At 39.3% G+C, this 13527-nt stretch overlaps 1 long non-coding RNA gene across 1 annotated transcript; it reads right to left on the bottom strand.

Moving 5' to 3' along the window:
* Positions 1-6394: 6394 nt before the first annotated feature.
* On the bottom strand, positions 6395-8750 carry LOC309513962. The gene is made up of 3 exons (XR_014211576.1): positions 8661-8750; positions 7418-7802; positions 6395-6724 (listed from the first exon to the last, which is right to left on the bottom strand). It is a non-coding gene; the product is annotated as an uncharacterized lncRNA (long non-coding RNA).
* Positions 8751-13527: the final 4777 nt, after the last annotated feature.

Genomic DNA, 13527 nt, shown 5'->3' with positions numbered 1-13527 from the left:
TTGGTTTAAACAACTGTGATGTATTGTTCTCTTTTAAAATGTTTGATTTTAAAACTCTAATATCAGGTTTTATGTGTATATGTTATGTGTGAATATTCCCAAACTATCTGACAGTGCGATCTCTTTGGGTTATGCAATTTATTTTTTATAAAAAAAGAAAATAAATAAAAACACATATGTCTGTATTAAAGAAAAAAAAATATTGATAAACATGTATTTGGAATGGAATTAAATAACAAGTACTTTGGGTGTCTTGTTCATTTTATTTATTTTCATATAAAAGCAACAGAACTTGATTCACGGGATTCACGCTCGTGCACAGTGTTACTAATAAACTGGATGGAAGTTCTGTTGCTTTTATATGAAAATAAATATAATGAACAAGACACCCATAAGTAGCCTACTTATTTAATTCCATTCCAAATACATGTTTATCAATCTTTTTTTTTCTTTAATACAGACATGTGTTTTTATTATTATAATTTTTTAATAAAAATTACATTGCATAACCCATAGAGATCGCACTGTCAGATAGTTTGGGAATATTCACACATAACGTATATAAAACATGATATCATAGTTTTAAAATCAAACATTTTAAAAGAGAACAATACATCACGGTTGTTTAAAACCAATGATCATTAAGCTGTGTCGTCAGCAAGTCGTTTCCCATCATGCTTATGATCAGCGCAGTCAGTGGAGAGCAACTGCGCGCGACTGCAGAATCCGACACGTGCGCCTTGCGGTCGTGCGGTCGCGAGAGTTTTTTGACATACGTCAGCAGCATGACATCAGAGCAAGGCGGACCGCACTCGACACATTTCCAACCGGCATGCATCTCGCGCTGATCACCGGTGATCGATTCTGCGCAGATTTTGCTAATCTCAAACAAGCCTATTAAATGGATTCGCTTATAATACAATACTAAAACCACAAGTCCTACATAATCAAAGCATTAGACACCGAATAAGATCAGGGATTCAGGCAATTACATGATGATATTGTCGTCGTCATCATCATCAACAAACAGCCAACATCACCTGATCTCAATTTCTCTAGGCTTTTTTTAGCTACAACACATGTGCTTTATAATCATACAATTATAGCAGCCAGAAAAAAATTTATATTAAAGAGTAAAGGGTCAAGAGCACAACTAAAGCAAACACTAACCACCATCATGGTGACTTTAAAATACAAAATATGATTTCTTTAAACCGGAAATTAAATAAAGTAAATCTAGTTAGTTTTAAGTGAAGCTGCAATAAGTGTACGGCCATGCATTTCACCTTTTTGTTTGGCAAAATTACATCAGCAGAGGTCAAAATCTTGACATCAAATTGACATCGAAACTTTTACGTCAATATGACTTTCATTTTTGACCTATTTCTTGACGTCATTTTGACATCAAGGTGCCCGCTATAGCCTATTTACTGTAGTGGTATGAATAATAAAACAACACTTGTGGTTATAAGGTTATAAGGCAACACACATATAAATATATTTAGAAAAAGAAAAGAGCCTTAAAGGTATAGCTTATACCTTTAAGGCTCTTTTCATTTTTAAAATATATTTCTATATAATATAATCAAAATAGCTCATATTTGAACTTGGCCTGCTGGAACTTGAATGTTGTTTTTACCATTTCATAATAATAAGAAGGCCCTCTTCCGTTCCCTACAAAAATATTGTTCAAGCATATTGCAGGTAATTTGCTGTTTTCTCTTACTAAAATAAATAGCAAATTTGCAAATTGAGAAACTAACTGACTAATAAATAATTATATTAATAAAACTAGATAAGAGTGTCAGCTTTTGGAGGCTGCGATAAATTTAATTTATTTTATCAATGAATTCAAGTGGTTAACACCCACAGTAGCTATATACCGTATAGGCTACACTATCTAACGTTTTTGTTCAAAATTAATCAGTCAATACATCATCAATCCTTCTTACAAGACGTTTTCTTTTTGTCTTACCCTGATTCACTATGGTAATAGCCTATTATAAGTGTTTATGTAGACCTGATGGAATGGTTTTCGCGGAAGCATAACATCATGAAACTGCTTGTTTGCTCAAAATCACTTGTTATCCATATCATATGTACAAAGTTTTGAGAAGTTTGGACTTTGTGTAGCCTAGCCTACTCCAAAAAAACCGCAGTAGCCAATCAAATTTCATTTAAGGCAAGTCCTTTCAAGCCACCTTTATTTAAACAAAGCACAGATGTTTCAAAGCAGATTTACAGTGATAAACAGGGAAATATCGATTCAATTATGCAAAAATAATTTAATTCTGCTCTGAAACCGCTCTGAAACAGCAAAGCACAGATGTTTCAAAGCAGATTTACAGTGATAAACAGGAAAATATCGATTCAATGATGCAAAAATAATTTAATTCTGCTCTGAAACAGCTCTAAAAAGACAATTGTAAAAAGTCACTATTCAGTTGAGATCAGTTTAATTCTTCTGAATGCTTGCTTTAATCCAGAACATTAAATGCACAGAATATTACATTTACAATTTTTATCTAATTATTTTTTTTATATTTGTCTCCTAGGCTGTTTGTAGTCCATGACGATCAGCTAACACAAATACGTAACTGTTCTATTTCGTTCTTCCTGACCGCCAGAGGCAGTGCTTCACACTGGATACTATTTACAAACAATGTCCCTCGTGACCAGGATGACTCGGGGTGCTCCCCTATTTAACCCCGTGACTTCCTGCAGACTGTCCCTAAAATCTTCTCCTGTGAATGTATGCAGGTCGTAGATTATGTAAAAAATAAAATAAAAAAATAAAAAATTCCTGTAATCCGTTCTTCACAGCTTCGCAACAGAAAAATTTGTTGGTGTCTCGCGACTGCGGAGACCTCCAGTCCTCCAGAGGCTGCAACGGATTCAGTGGGATTCCATTGATAACGAAATAAAGCAACACTGCTGGTGAGTTTGTTTACATTTATCCTGGGGTTCGTTCTCGTTTTCCTGGCATTGTGTTTTCGCTCGTTGAAAGGGCCATAATAACTTGCAGCTGTAAGTTAAGTTAGTTAAGACCACGCTTGGAGTGTGTGTGCTCTGTAGCGATTGGTATCTGGGCTACAATAGGTGCAATAACTCATCTACTGTGTAATTGAATGAGCCTAGCAATGTTGTAAACAAATTTTAAACTTGGGCCTCGTGTGTATATATATATATATATATATATATATGTATATATATACACGCAATAATTATAGTATAGGATTTGTTATAGTATATTTACATGTACACTTCAATAATGGTGTGTGTATAATATATTGTATAGAAATTATTTCTCTCTAGTAAGTTATCTGGCAAGGCTTGCTTAGGACAGTGACAGTCAGAGTGATTTCGCTCGACCTACCAAATATCTTCCGAAACCAGAATGGAAAAGTTACCTTGCACATTGTGCATGGCTATTCTCCAGGCGGACGATGGCCTTTCTGTTAAGGCCTAGAACACCTTAAACAGGGCCTCACAGAAGACGCCTGCATGAACTGTAGCGTCATGTCTTGGGAGAGGAGGACTTCGAGGATAACTATGGTGGAAGGGCTTTTGGGAGAGTCGCTACCACCACCTCCACAACGTAAAATAAGTAAGCGTAAAAATACTGAATCAACCAGTGCTTCTGCTGGTAAAAGACCCAAGGAAGACCCTTTAGGGAAGAAGGTGGATGTGCTGACGGCTGAGTTTGCTCAGATTAAGTCTTTGCTTATGAAGTTGCAACTGAGCGTGAGACTAGTATCCTCAGTCGAAGCCCCTGCTATGGAGTCGCCCATTGGGGAGGAGGATGTCCTTTCAATGGCGGCTTCTCAGAGCCAGTTCTATGATGATGATGGAGAAGTGGAGGTTATATCTGATCATCAATCCCAATTCTCCCATGGTGGCTCCCAAGAAGCTGGTCATGGATCTGCAGAAGGTCCACAGTCAGAGCAAGAGCTGGTGAAGCAAGCTCTTCAGGCTGCATTGGCTCGCTTGGGTCTTGACACAGCCCCTGCGGTGGCAACCTCTTCTAGTGCTTTTTTCAGATGTTCAGCGCAACCCTCTCCTCTTACAATCCCACCATCAAAGGATTATATCGAGGAGTTGCAAAGATGCTGGGCTAACCCTAGTCTCTTACGCACCCCACTAGTGCAAGCAGGGCATTGGCTGCGATGCAGGATGCAGACACTTATGGCTTGGGTCAGATGCCTAAGGTTGATCCATTTATTGCCTCTTTTGTTCTTTCCCCAGAGGAGGTATTGAGGCCTAATGTTCGTTGCCCCCGGCCTCAATGCAGGATTACAGATGATCATCTTATCCAGGCATATAACACAGCAGCACGAATGGGTCGCATTGGCGATTCTCTCTCCCATCTCATGTTGGCCCTGTCTCAGTCCCTTCAATCATCAGGGAGTGATCCTTTTAACCAAAACTTAAGTGGCACCTAGGGGCAGAGCACCTGGCCAACGGCCCACCAAGGATGCTAGAGGCCATGGTCGTAGGTCCTGAAGGTCCGCGGCCAGCCGTCGGACAGTTTTCTTATCAGCAGCTCAGTTACTGGGAAACAACAACTTCTGACCCATAGGTTATAGCAACACTAACCCAAGGGTACAAGCTGCAGTTCCGACGGCGGCCGCCCGCTTTCAAAGGGGTCAGGATGACCATAGTCTCAGACCCCAACAGTTCACTTGCCTTAAAACAAGAAATAGCACAACTTCTAGAGAAAGGTGCCATCGAACCAGTAGATTGGTCAGAACGGCTAGGTGGGTTCTTCTCCATTTACTTCATCATCCCAAAGAAAGATGGCGGTGTAAGGACCATACTCGACCTTCGCGGCCTCAACAAGTTCCTGAAGATCTTACCATTTCGTATGTTGCGCATAACCGATGTTCTTCAGGTGGTCAATCGGCAACACTGGTTTACTACGGTAGACCTAAAGGATGCTTACTTCCATGTTCCAACTGCTCCTCAACACAGGCCATTCCTCCAATTTGCATTCCAGGACCAGGTCTATCAATTCCGTGTCCTCCCATTCGGCCTTTCTCTATCGCCACGAGTCTTCACCAGGTGCATGGCGACCGTACTGGCTCCAATCCAAGCCACAGGGCTACAGGTGCTTCCATACTTGGACGACTGGCTCCTTTGCTCCCACTCTCAGGAGCAGGCAGTGTTAGAAATCACACAGCTGCTCGCACATATTACTAGACTGGGCCTTTCTGTGAATTTCAGCAAGAGCCGATTAATTCCAAGTCAGTCTGTGGGGTTCCTAGGTCTCACGCTGGACTTACGGTCAATGAAAGCCGCTCCATCAGAACAACGAGTGGACAATATACTACTCCTCCTTCAACGGTTTCGGAGGCATGCCAGACTTCCATTCAGGTGCTTCCTTAGGCTCACAGGTATGCTGGCGGCAGCGGCAGCAGTGGCAGTCATACCATTGGGCCTCCTTTCACTACGCCCCTTTCAAAGATGGGTGAACAGTCTCCACTTGAACCCCAGTTGGCACAAGAACAGGTGGATCAAGGTGACACAGCGATGCCTTCTGGCCCTGAAGTCTTGGAGGAGCAGATTGTCTCTGACCAAGGGGGTTGTTCTGGGCATGATTCCCTCTCGAAGGGAGATAGTCCAGACCGATGCGTCCCTTACTGGCTGGGGGGCAGTCTGGCAACACAGAGCAGTCACAGGACAATGGGGTCCTCGGGAAAAGGGCGATAATATAAATACCCTGGAACTTCGTGCAGTTCTGCTAGCTCTGAAGCACCTAGCTCCGTTTTTGAAGGGCAGGCATATTCTCGTCAGGTCGGACAACAGATCAGTGGTTTATCACATCAACCATCAAGGGGGCACAAGGTCCAGCCAATCCCTTCAAGTATCACAGGAACTGCTGACTTGGGCCTTCCCTCGCTTTGCAAGCATCAGAGCAATACATATCCCAGGGGTCTCAAACGTGGTTCCAGATTTCTTGTCGCGCCACAGAATTCCATCGACAGAGTGGAGGCTCAACCCAGAAGTGGTTGAGATGATATGGCAGTGGTTTTGCAGGGCAGAAGTGGACCCATTTGCCTCGGCGACAACGGCCCACTGCCGTCTCTGGTTCTCACTAGCAGAGGAATTCAGTCCGCTGGGGCAGAATGCTCTAGCCCACGTCTGGCCAGATCGGTTACTCTATGCCTTTTCCCCCGATACCGATGATCGGGGTGACTGTTCACAGGGTTCTTTAAGAGCACCACAGGCTGCTGATAGTGGTGCCAAACTGGCTGGGGAGACCTTGGTTTCCAGTGATGTACAGGCTCTTAGACGGAGATCCTTGGACCCTTCCCAGGAGAAAGGATCCCCTCCAGCAGTTGGAGGGTCAGATTTGGCACCCGAATCCATGAATCTCATGCCTTGGTTACTCAGTTTCTTAGAGGTGCTCAGCGACTGCGCCCCCCTCAGGCCATTAGGGTTTTTTTATGGGACCTGGGCCTAGTCTTAAAGTCTCTTACATTGCCCCCATTTGAACCTCTAGAGCGGAGCGATCTGAAGTGGCTCTCATTGAAGGCAGCGTTTCTCTTGGCTATTGCTTCGACTAAGTGGGTGAGTGAACTCCACACGTTATCAGTTAACACATCCTGTATGCGTTGGAACGCAGATGGCTCAGTTGTGACGTTATGGCCCAACCCAGCATTTCTCCCCAAGCGGCTTTCTGCCCTTTTTAGAAACCAGGCTATTGAGCTGGCAGTGTTTAATCCTCCGATGTCAAACACGCTGGAAGGAAGTGGAAGCACACTGCTGTGCCCAGTAAGAGCTCTCCGGGGCTATCTGAGGGCCACGGAAGTTTTTCGACAATTTACATTTATGCATTTGGCAGATGCTTTTATCCAAAGCGACTTACATTGCGTTATCCTATACATTTATACATAGGTGGGTGCAATCCCCTGGGATCGAACCCACAACCTTGCGTTGTTAACGCAATGCTCTTACCACTGAGCTACAGGCCAACTTTTTCTGTTACGGGGGCCCAAAAAGAGGTCAGCCCCTCTCAAAGCAGAGATTGTCGCACTGGGTAGTTGAGGTTATCACCCACGCGTACACATCTAATAAATATCCAGTGCCTTTGGGGGTGAGATGCCATTCGACAAGAGGCATATCAACGTCTTGGGCTGCATTAAAAGGGGTCCTTCTAAGTGACATCTGTGCAGCAGTTACGTGGTCATCAGCAAATACCTTTGCCAGATACTACAGGGTCAATGTGGCTGCTTCCGGTAATATTGGAACAGCTGTCCTGTCGGGACCCTCAACTTCCTCTTAAGGGTGAGTAGGACCTCCTCGTGACCTTGTTGCTATAAGTCATCCAGTGTGAAGCACTGCCTCTGGCGGTCAGGAAGAACGAAATAGAATGAGAGTTACGTATGTAATTGCAGTTCTGTGAGTTCTGGATGACCGCCAGAGTTTTCTGTCACTCGGAGTCAGGCGAGAAGATTCCGTAGGGACAGTTTGCAGGAAGTCACGGGGTTAAATAGGGGAGAACCCCGAGTCATCCTGGTCACGAGGGACATTGTTTGTATTAGACTCGACCTATGCATTTGCAACGAGAGATAGTATCCAGTGTGAAGCACGACGTTGTGACAACCTCCTGTGCTGGTACTAAATATGTCATTTTGATTTGTATTCAGCTAATTTATTTCGAAAACAACAGTAGGCCTACACGTTAACATTTTAATTATAATTATAACACAATTAGAATTTGTTTGAACAAAGAAAGGGAACACTTCGAGGAATGTGGAACAAGCGAACTACTCCAATTCTGCAGGTACTGGCAGTCGATCCTAAAGAAACAGCACAACAACAAAACAACAGGTTAGTCGTTTCATTGTAACCTTTAAATAAGAGTTGTATTCGGCAAAAAAAAAAAACAACAACAAAAAGGCAAAAAAAAGGGATATGATACTTAAACTGTGTCACATTATTTTTTGCAAATAATGCAATTTATGTGTAAAGTGCTGTTAGCAGTGTGTGTATTGCATCACCCGACCCGTGCGTTGGAAATAAATAAGTGATAACTGGATAAAAAACCAAAAGGGTGAAAAATATTCACTTAATTATATAAAATTGGTTAGATATTTAGGCGATTACGTTGTGATATGTGACGACTGATGACAACTGATCGAGATCCATCTGAAGTGTCAAAAACACACACAGTTCATTGACCAATCATAGATCGTAAGTTCTGTTTATAGTTGTAGCCAGATTTCAGATTACATTTCTTGTTTAACACAGAGGGGGAAAAATAGGCTGAATAGGCCCTCTATGAGATCCAGATTGTGTTCGTCAGTACAGAGTGAGTTGATTATTTCTTTGATATGAAAGTTTACTATTCATGCAAGTACTATGAAACTTGTGTAACTTTGACGTGCATGTTGATTTATTTGTGTTGTAAATTCAACAAAACTTTCCGTTTTGCATTTCCTTTAACATTTCCCCCCAACATTAGTTTTTTTTCCTCGCACATTTAATTATTTATGTAGAATTTTGTGGATTTATTTATATATTTATTTGCGTGTTTAAATATGTATTGTTTTTGCAGGTTTTTCCCTCCATTGTTTCAATCAAATCGAACCATTGTCTGATTAATATTAAATATTTTGACTTTGTTCCCCCTATTTTCCTATATTCAACATCAATACCTGAACATGTTTTTTCAGTTGGGCTGGCACATGTTTCAGTGTCTCTGCAATGTAGCACTCTACATCCTTCTCTCCCAGATCAGACTTGCAGCATCTGGAACAACAAACAGAAATCACGAATTATGTAAGTAGCCTACCATTTATTTATGTGCTCAAATTCACTTTATCAATATAATACTGTCATTTTAAAGTTTGGTAAAGGTATTTCACTTACAAAAGTTATTATCAGACCTAATGATTGCAAATTTTTTGATTCGTTCAAAAAGCTGATTCATTCAGTAAAGACACCTTTTGTATTGAAAGGACTCAAACTTGTGATCACGGGCAACTGACATGACTATAGGCACGGGAAAACCCCTTAACGGTGAAAAGGACAAGATATAGCAGCGGATGGAATTTTTTTTATTATGAAAATTATAGGACTGACCTGAAGGAAAATGCTATGTCTACTGTAAATGCAGGTACACTCGCTTACTCGATCTCTCACAATACTCTACTCTAGCATTAATGAACAATATCAATGAGATCAAACAAGTTTAAGTTGCTAAGAGTGGTTGCTAGGGTTGTTGTGTTGGAACTAACCGTTTTATAAAACGGTTAGTTCCAATCCTTGATTCTGATTGGTCAATAGCTGTGTTTTATTCACGATAAAACACGGCTATGACCGCTTCACCCAATGGTTCTATGTATCACTACACAACATCCCCTAGCAACCACTCTTAGCAACGTAAACATGTTTGATCTCATTGATATTTCTCATTAAAGCTAGAGTAGAGTATTGTGAGAGATCGAGTAAGCGAGTGTCCCTGCAATTTACAGTAGACATAGCATTTTCCTTCAGGTCAGTCCTATATTCATAATAAAAAAATCCATTTGAATTTGTCCATTTGTCAGTTGCGTCTTCCTTCTCCATGATCACAAGTTTGAGTCCTTTCAATGTAAAAGTCTTTACTACCGACTGACGCACTCACTCATTAAGACTGCCATGGATTGCTGCCATCTAATGGCGAAATAATGTATGTGACTATTTTTTCCTACGGAAGGAAGGCTTTTAGTGATTTTACTTCATGAAAGTTGCATAGATACATATTTTTCGGCTTTAAGTATTGTGTGGTACTGGTAACCATTTTATAAAAACAATAAGGCACTCGAGGCAAGTGCTGTATCGTGAATAAGTCACGGCTGAAGGGGTCGGCAAACAACACCCTTCAGCCGTGACTTATTCACGATACAGCACAACCTCTCGTACCTTATTGCTTACTTATATATATATATATATATATATATATATATATATATATATATACATATACACACACACACACACGCACACCCCTAAAGCAGTTCCGTCAACTGTCCCGAGCGTCGGGCCATCGGACAGTAGGCTAGGCCTACTCATTGTGAAGCACTGATTGTTATTTACTTGACTCCATGTCCTTAAAACAATTTTCTTCTTTTTTTTCTGATACACTAAAGATATATGATGCTCATATTTTTAACACAAAAAAGTGCACAGGGATTTTATAAATGGCTTAAATGGCTTAACATTCTGCAAAGCATCCCTTGTTATGTGCAAGAAAGAAATAGTTTTGAATGACATGAGGCCAAGTATGTTTCCAGAAATGAAAAGAAATGTTCATTCTTTACAATGTTATTTATTTTTTCAAACTCACGTTTGATGACTTTACACAGAGTTGTGTCAATCAGAGGCAATTTCTCCCTTTTCCCCTTCAAACTAAAGTGGCTCCACACGATGTTTGTCGCTACTGCCCGCATCACTCTCCTCACAATCCCCTGGATTTGCCCCACCAATAAGGCTGAGATGGTGAATCTGTGAAACATCATGGTTTGGCATGCAGGTTAGTACAGTCAACAAACTCATAGTCATTGTTCATTTCTCATTGTCACAATTTAGTTGTTGAATATGTAAAAGTACAAACTTACATAATTCATTGTATATATTAGGCTAATAAAGAAATTGTGCATATTTACTACAGAAATACATACTATAGAATTGTATCACCTATTTATAGATTTTATTTATTAGGAATGAGGAGGAATTCATTACATATATATTTTTAAAATAAATATGACTAATAAAAATAATTGAAATAATATTAATGCAACTTTCCATTGCTGGTAAATTTGTGCTAAAAAACAATAATGACATAACCATGAATGTGTTTTTGTAATTGTTAAATCATATTTAAATATAATACACAGTTTTTTTAAGTAATTTCATGCGCCCCAGAAATAACCAAAATACTCACCACTCTCTTTCCGAAATCAGAGTCTTTAAGACGGTGGTCAAGGGCCTCAAGCTCCTCTTTGCTCTGAGCAATATTGAGCTCCAGGATGTCTTCCGCTCTCTGATGACCCTGGTGTTTCCTCAGTAGGATGAGTATTTCTCTCTGGGTGGCTGCCAGGCTGTCTACTTTTCATAGCAGAACCTCCAGTGTTTCTGCAATTAGAGAGCACCAGTTACACACTTGGTGAACCAAAAAGTAGCCTAATGTTAGTGTAATATATTAACTACAATACAAACATCATAAACCTGTCTAATTGGAGGAAAAATTAACTTTACACCGTAATTCACTTAAAACACTATCTAAAGGAAGAACTCAGTATCAATATGTACTCTTTTTCTTTTTATAATTTACATTCGATGCATTTGTTTCTTAGGCCTATAAAATGTACCTTTAAGCTCACTCTTCGTTGGGTCATCGTTGGGTCTTCGTGTGGTCAGCCCTTGCAGATGTTTGTCTCTCCTCTAAAAAAGTTATGTAATGTTATACAACAAGCTCTCAACTTTGAATCATCCTGTGTGGGAAAAGGTATCTTGTATGGACAATTTGATTCCTCATGATATGACCTATTTAACAATGTTATTTTGTTACATACGCAATGTTATTATCATTGCCTCATCTAACTTCTAACATCAGCTACTTTCAATTCAATCTAAAATCAATTCAAATAAAGTTTACAGATGTTGAATACAAATTAAATTTTACCTTCAGTAATATATTCTGCCACAGACACTGAATTCAATATGGGTGATTCATCAAGATCTGCAAGCATGATAAAAACACAGTTGTCAACTTGAACCTTGAAAAACATCATATTGAGACGAATCCACTAAACGGATGTGCCACTTTTGCCTGTGATATTTTACTACAAAAACCTGTCTTATAGGCACCAGTAGAATGTTTTAAGCAGTTGCAATCTGAGTATTTAAATCAAGTCATTGTCATTCTTTTCTGTACAACTACAACATTTATATATCTGACAAATTATTCTTAAATAATTTAAAATAATACATTTATCGTGAAAATTATTAAAAGGAAGTTTCTGTATCATGGCAGCAGTAATTTATCCAATAATAATTTCCATTTGCATAGTTATTTTGTCAATTTGGCTGTAAACCAGCACAGACAGTGTACACAAAAATGTCAGTGGGCGCAATTAATTCTTAGTGAATTCACCCCATAGAGTTAAACCATTTATTCAATTCTAACTTTAGATAAATCATGTGATTGTACTGGGATCTGAATGGTCATAGATTGCATTCTGGGAAGACTCTTTGACTTTTTCTATTTTGAGTAGGCTATACAAAGACAAAAAATAATTACATGTAATTGCAGAAAATATATTTTATGTACTCATGGTACTAAACTGTTTGATGTGTTTGTACTAATGTACTTGGTTTATGTTGGGGTGGGATGGGAAGTGTAGCCTCTGTGGCTGTATCAAAGAAATGTAAAATAATTATGTTTCAGGGGGGACATTTTCATTTTAAACATTAATTTTAAATGTATTTAGTTGTTTAAAAAGAGCATACATATATACTTATTTTGTCTTGCCTTTTCTCAACAATTGATGGGGTTTCTTTTTTTTAGGAAATGGTCCATCTAAATAGCATGCAAAATGTTAATTTACTTTAACCTGAATTTAAATTGCCATTTGTTGAATGGTATTTACAATGGTACTTTGATGCTTTCTTTTGCTTGGGGTCGCCCTCAGTGGTGTCTCATCTAAATAGATCACACATTATTAATGTGCAGTTAGCAATGTATTCTTTGAAAGTTGATAATGATCTGACTTTTTCTGTTTCACTATCAGAAGATCATAATGGACTACTAGGTTCATTGTGTTCTCCGTGGAACCTAAGGTATCACCTGCATCCCATTGACCTTCTGTGACTGTTTCGGACTCTTCCAGACTGTCCGATTCAGTGTTGTTATTTTGTGTTAGTGTAGATATCTTTTGAAGAACACGTTTAGTTGCTCTCCAGGATCTTAGATATTGCCTCGAACGTTCTATTTTGTCCTCACTCATTGTTAAGCCTGAAATATTTTAGTGTAATGTCTGAATGTGCTTCTGTTTTTCTAACAACAATTTAATGAAGGTCACCACTCTTAATATTTGTCACTTACCTTGATCAGTGGCTGCTGGGCTGCCAGAGAAATTCAAGAAGCAAATTCTGGGAAATATGTCTCTCAGAGACAATCAGAGCATAGAAATCACTTTATTTGGGGAAATTGAATCATGAAATCTGTTTCAGTCCCAAGCCAACATCTCACTTATCATTTTTGATTGAATTATTTTGATTACTGTGTAAAATTCACTGTGCAAATGGTAACCCATCATTAAAAAAAAGAAAGTAGAAACATGTCTAAATATGAGTGAGATATATCTGTACGAATTAAAATGCATTACATTTCGGCAATTATTTTTGACTAATCAGGATGACTGCTTTATCACTTACAATAATCAGACTGCAATATATACGAAAAAAAGAGAAGAGAATAATTATTTTCATGGTATAAATTCCAAAAGTTAATAAAGGCTCTTGATTTATTAATATCAA

The sequence above is a fragment of the Leuciscus leuciscus genome (assembly GCF_965113295.1).
Source record: "Leuciscus leuciscus genome assembly, chromosome: 1".
Lineage (NCBI taxonomy): Eukaryota > Metazoa > Chordata > Actinopteri > Cypriniformes > Leuciscidae > Leuciscus > Leuciscus leuciscus.
The sequence above is the reverse complement of the archived record's forward strand: the minus strand, read 5'-3'. Positions and strand labels throughout refer to the sequence as shown.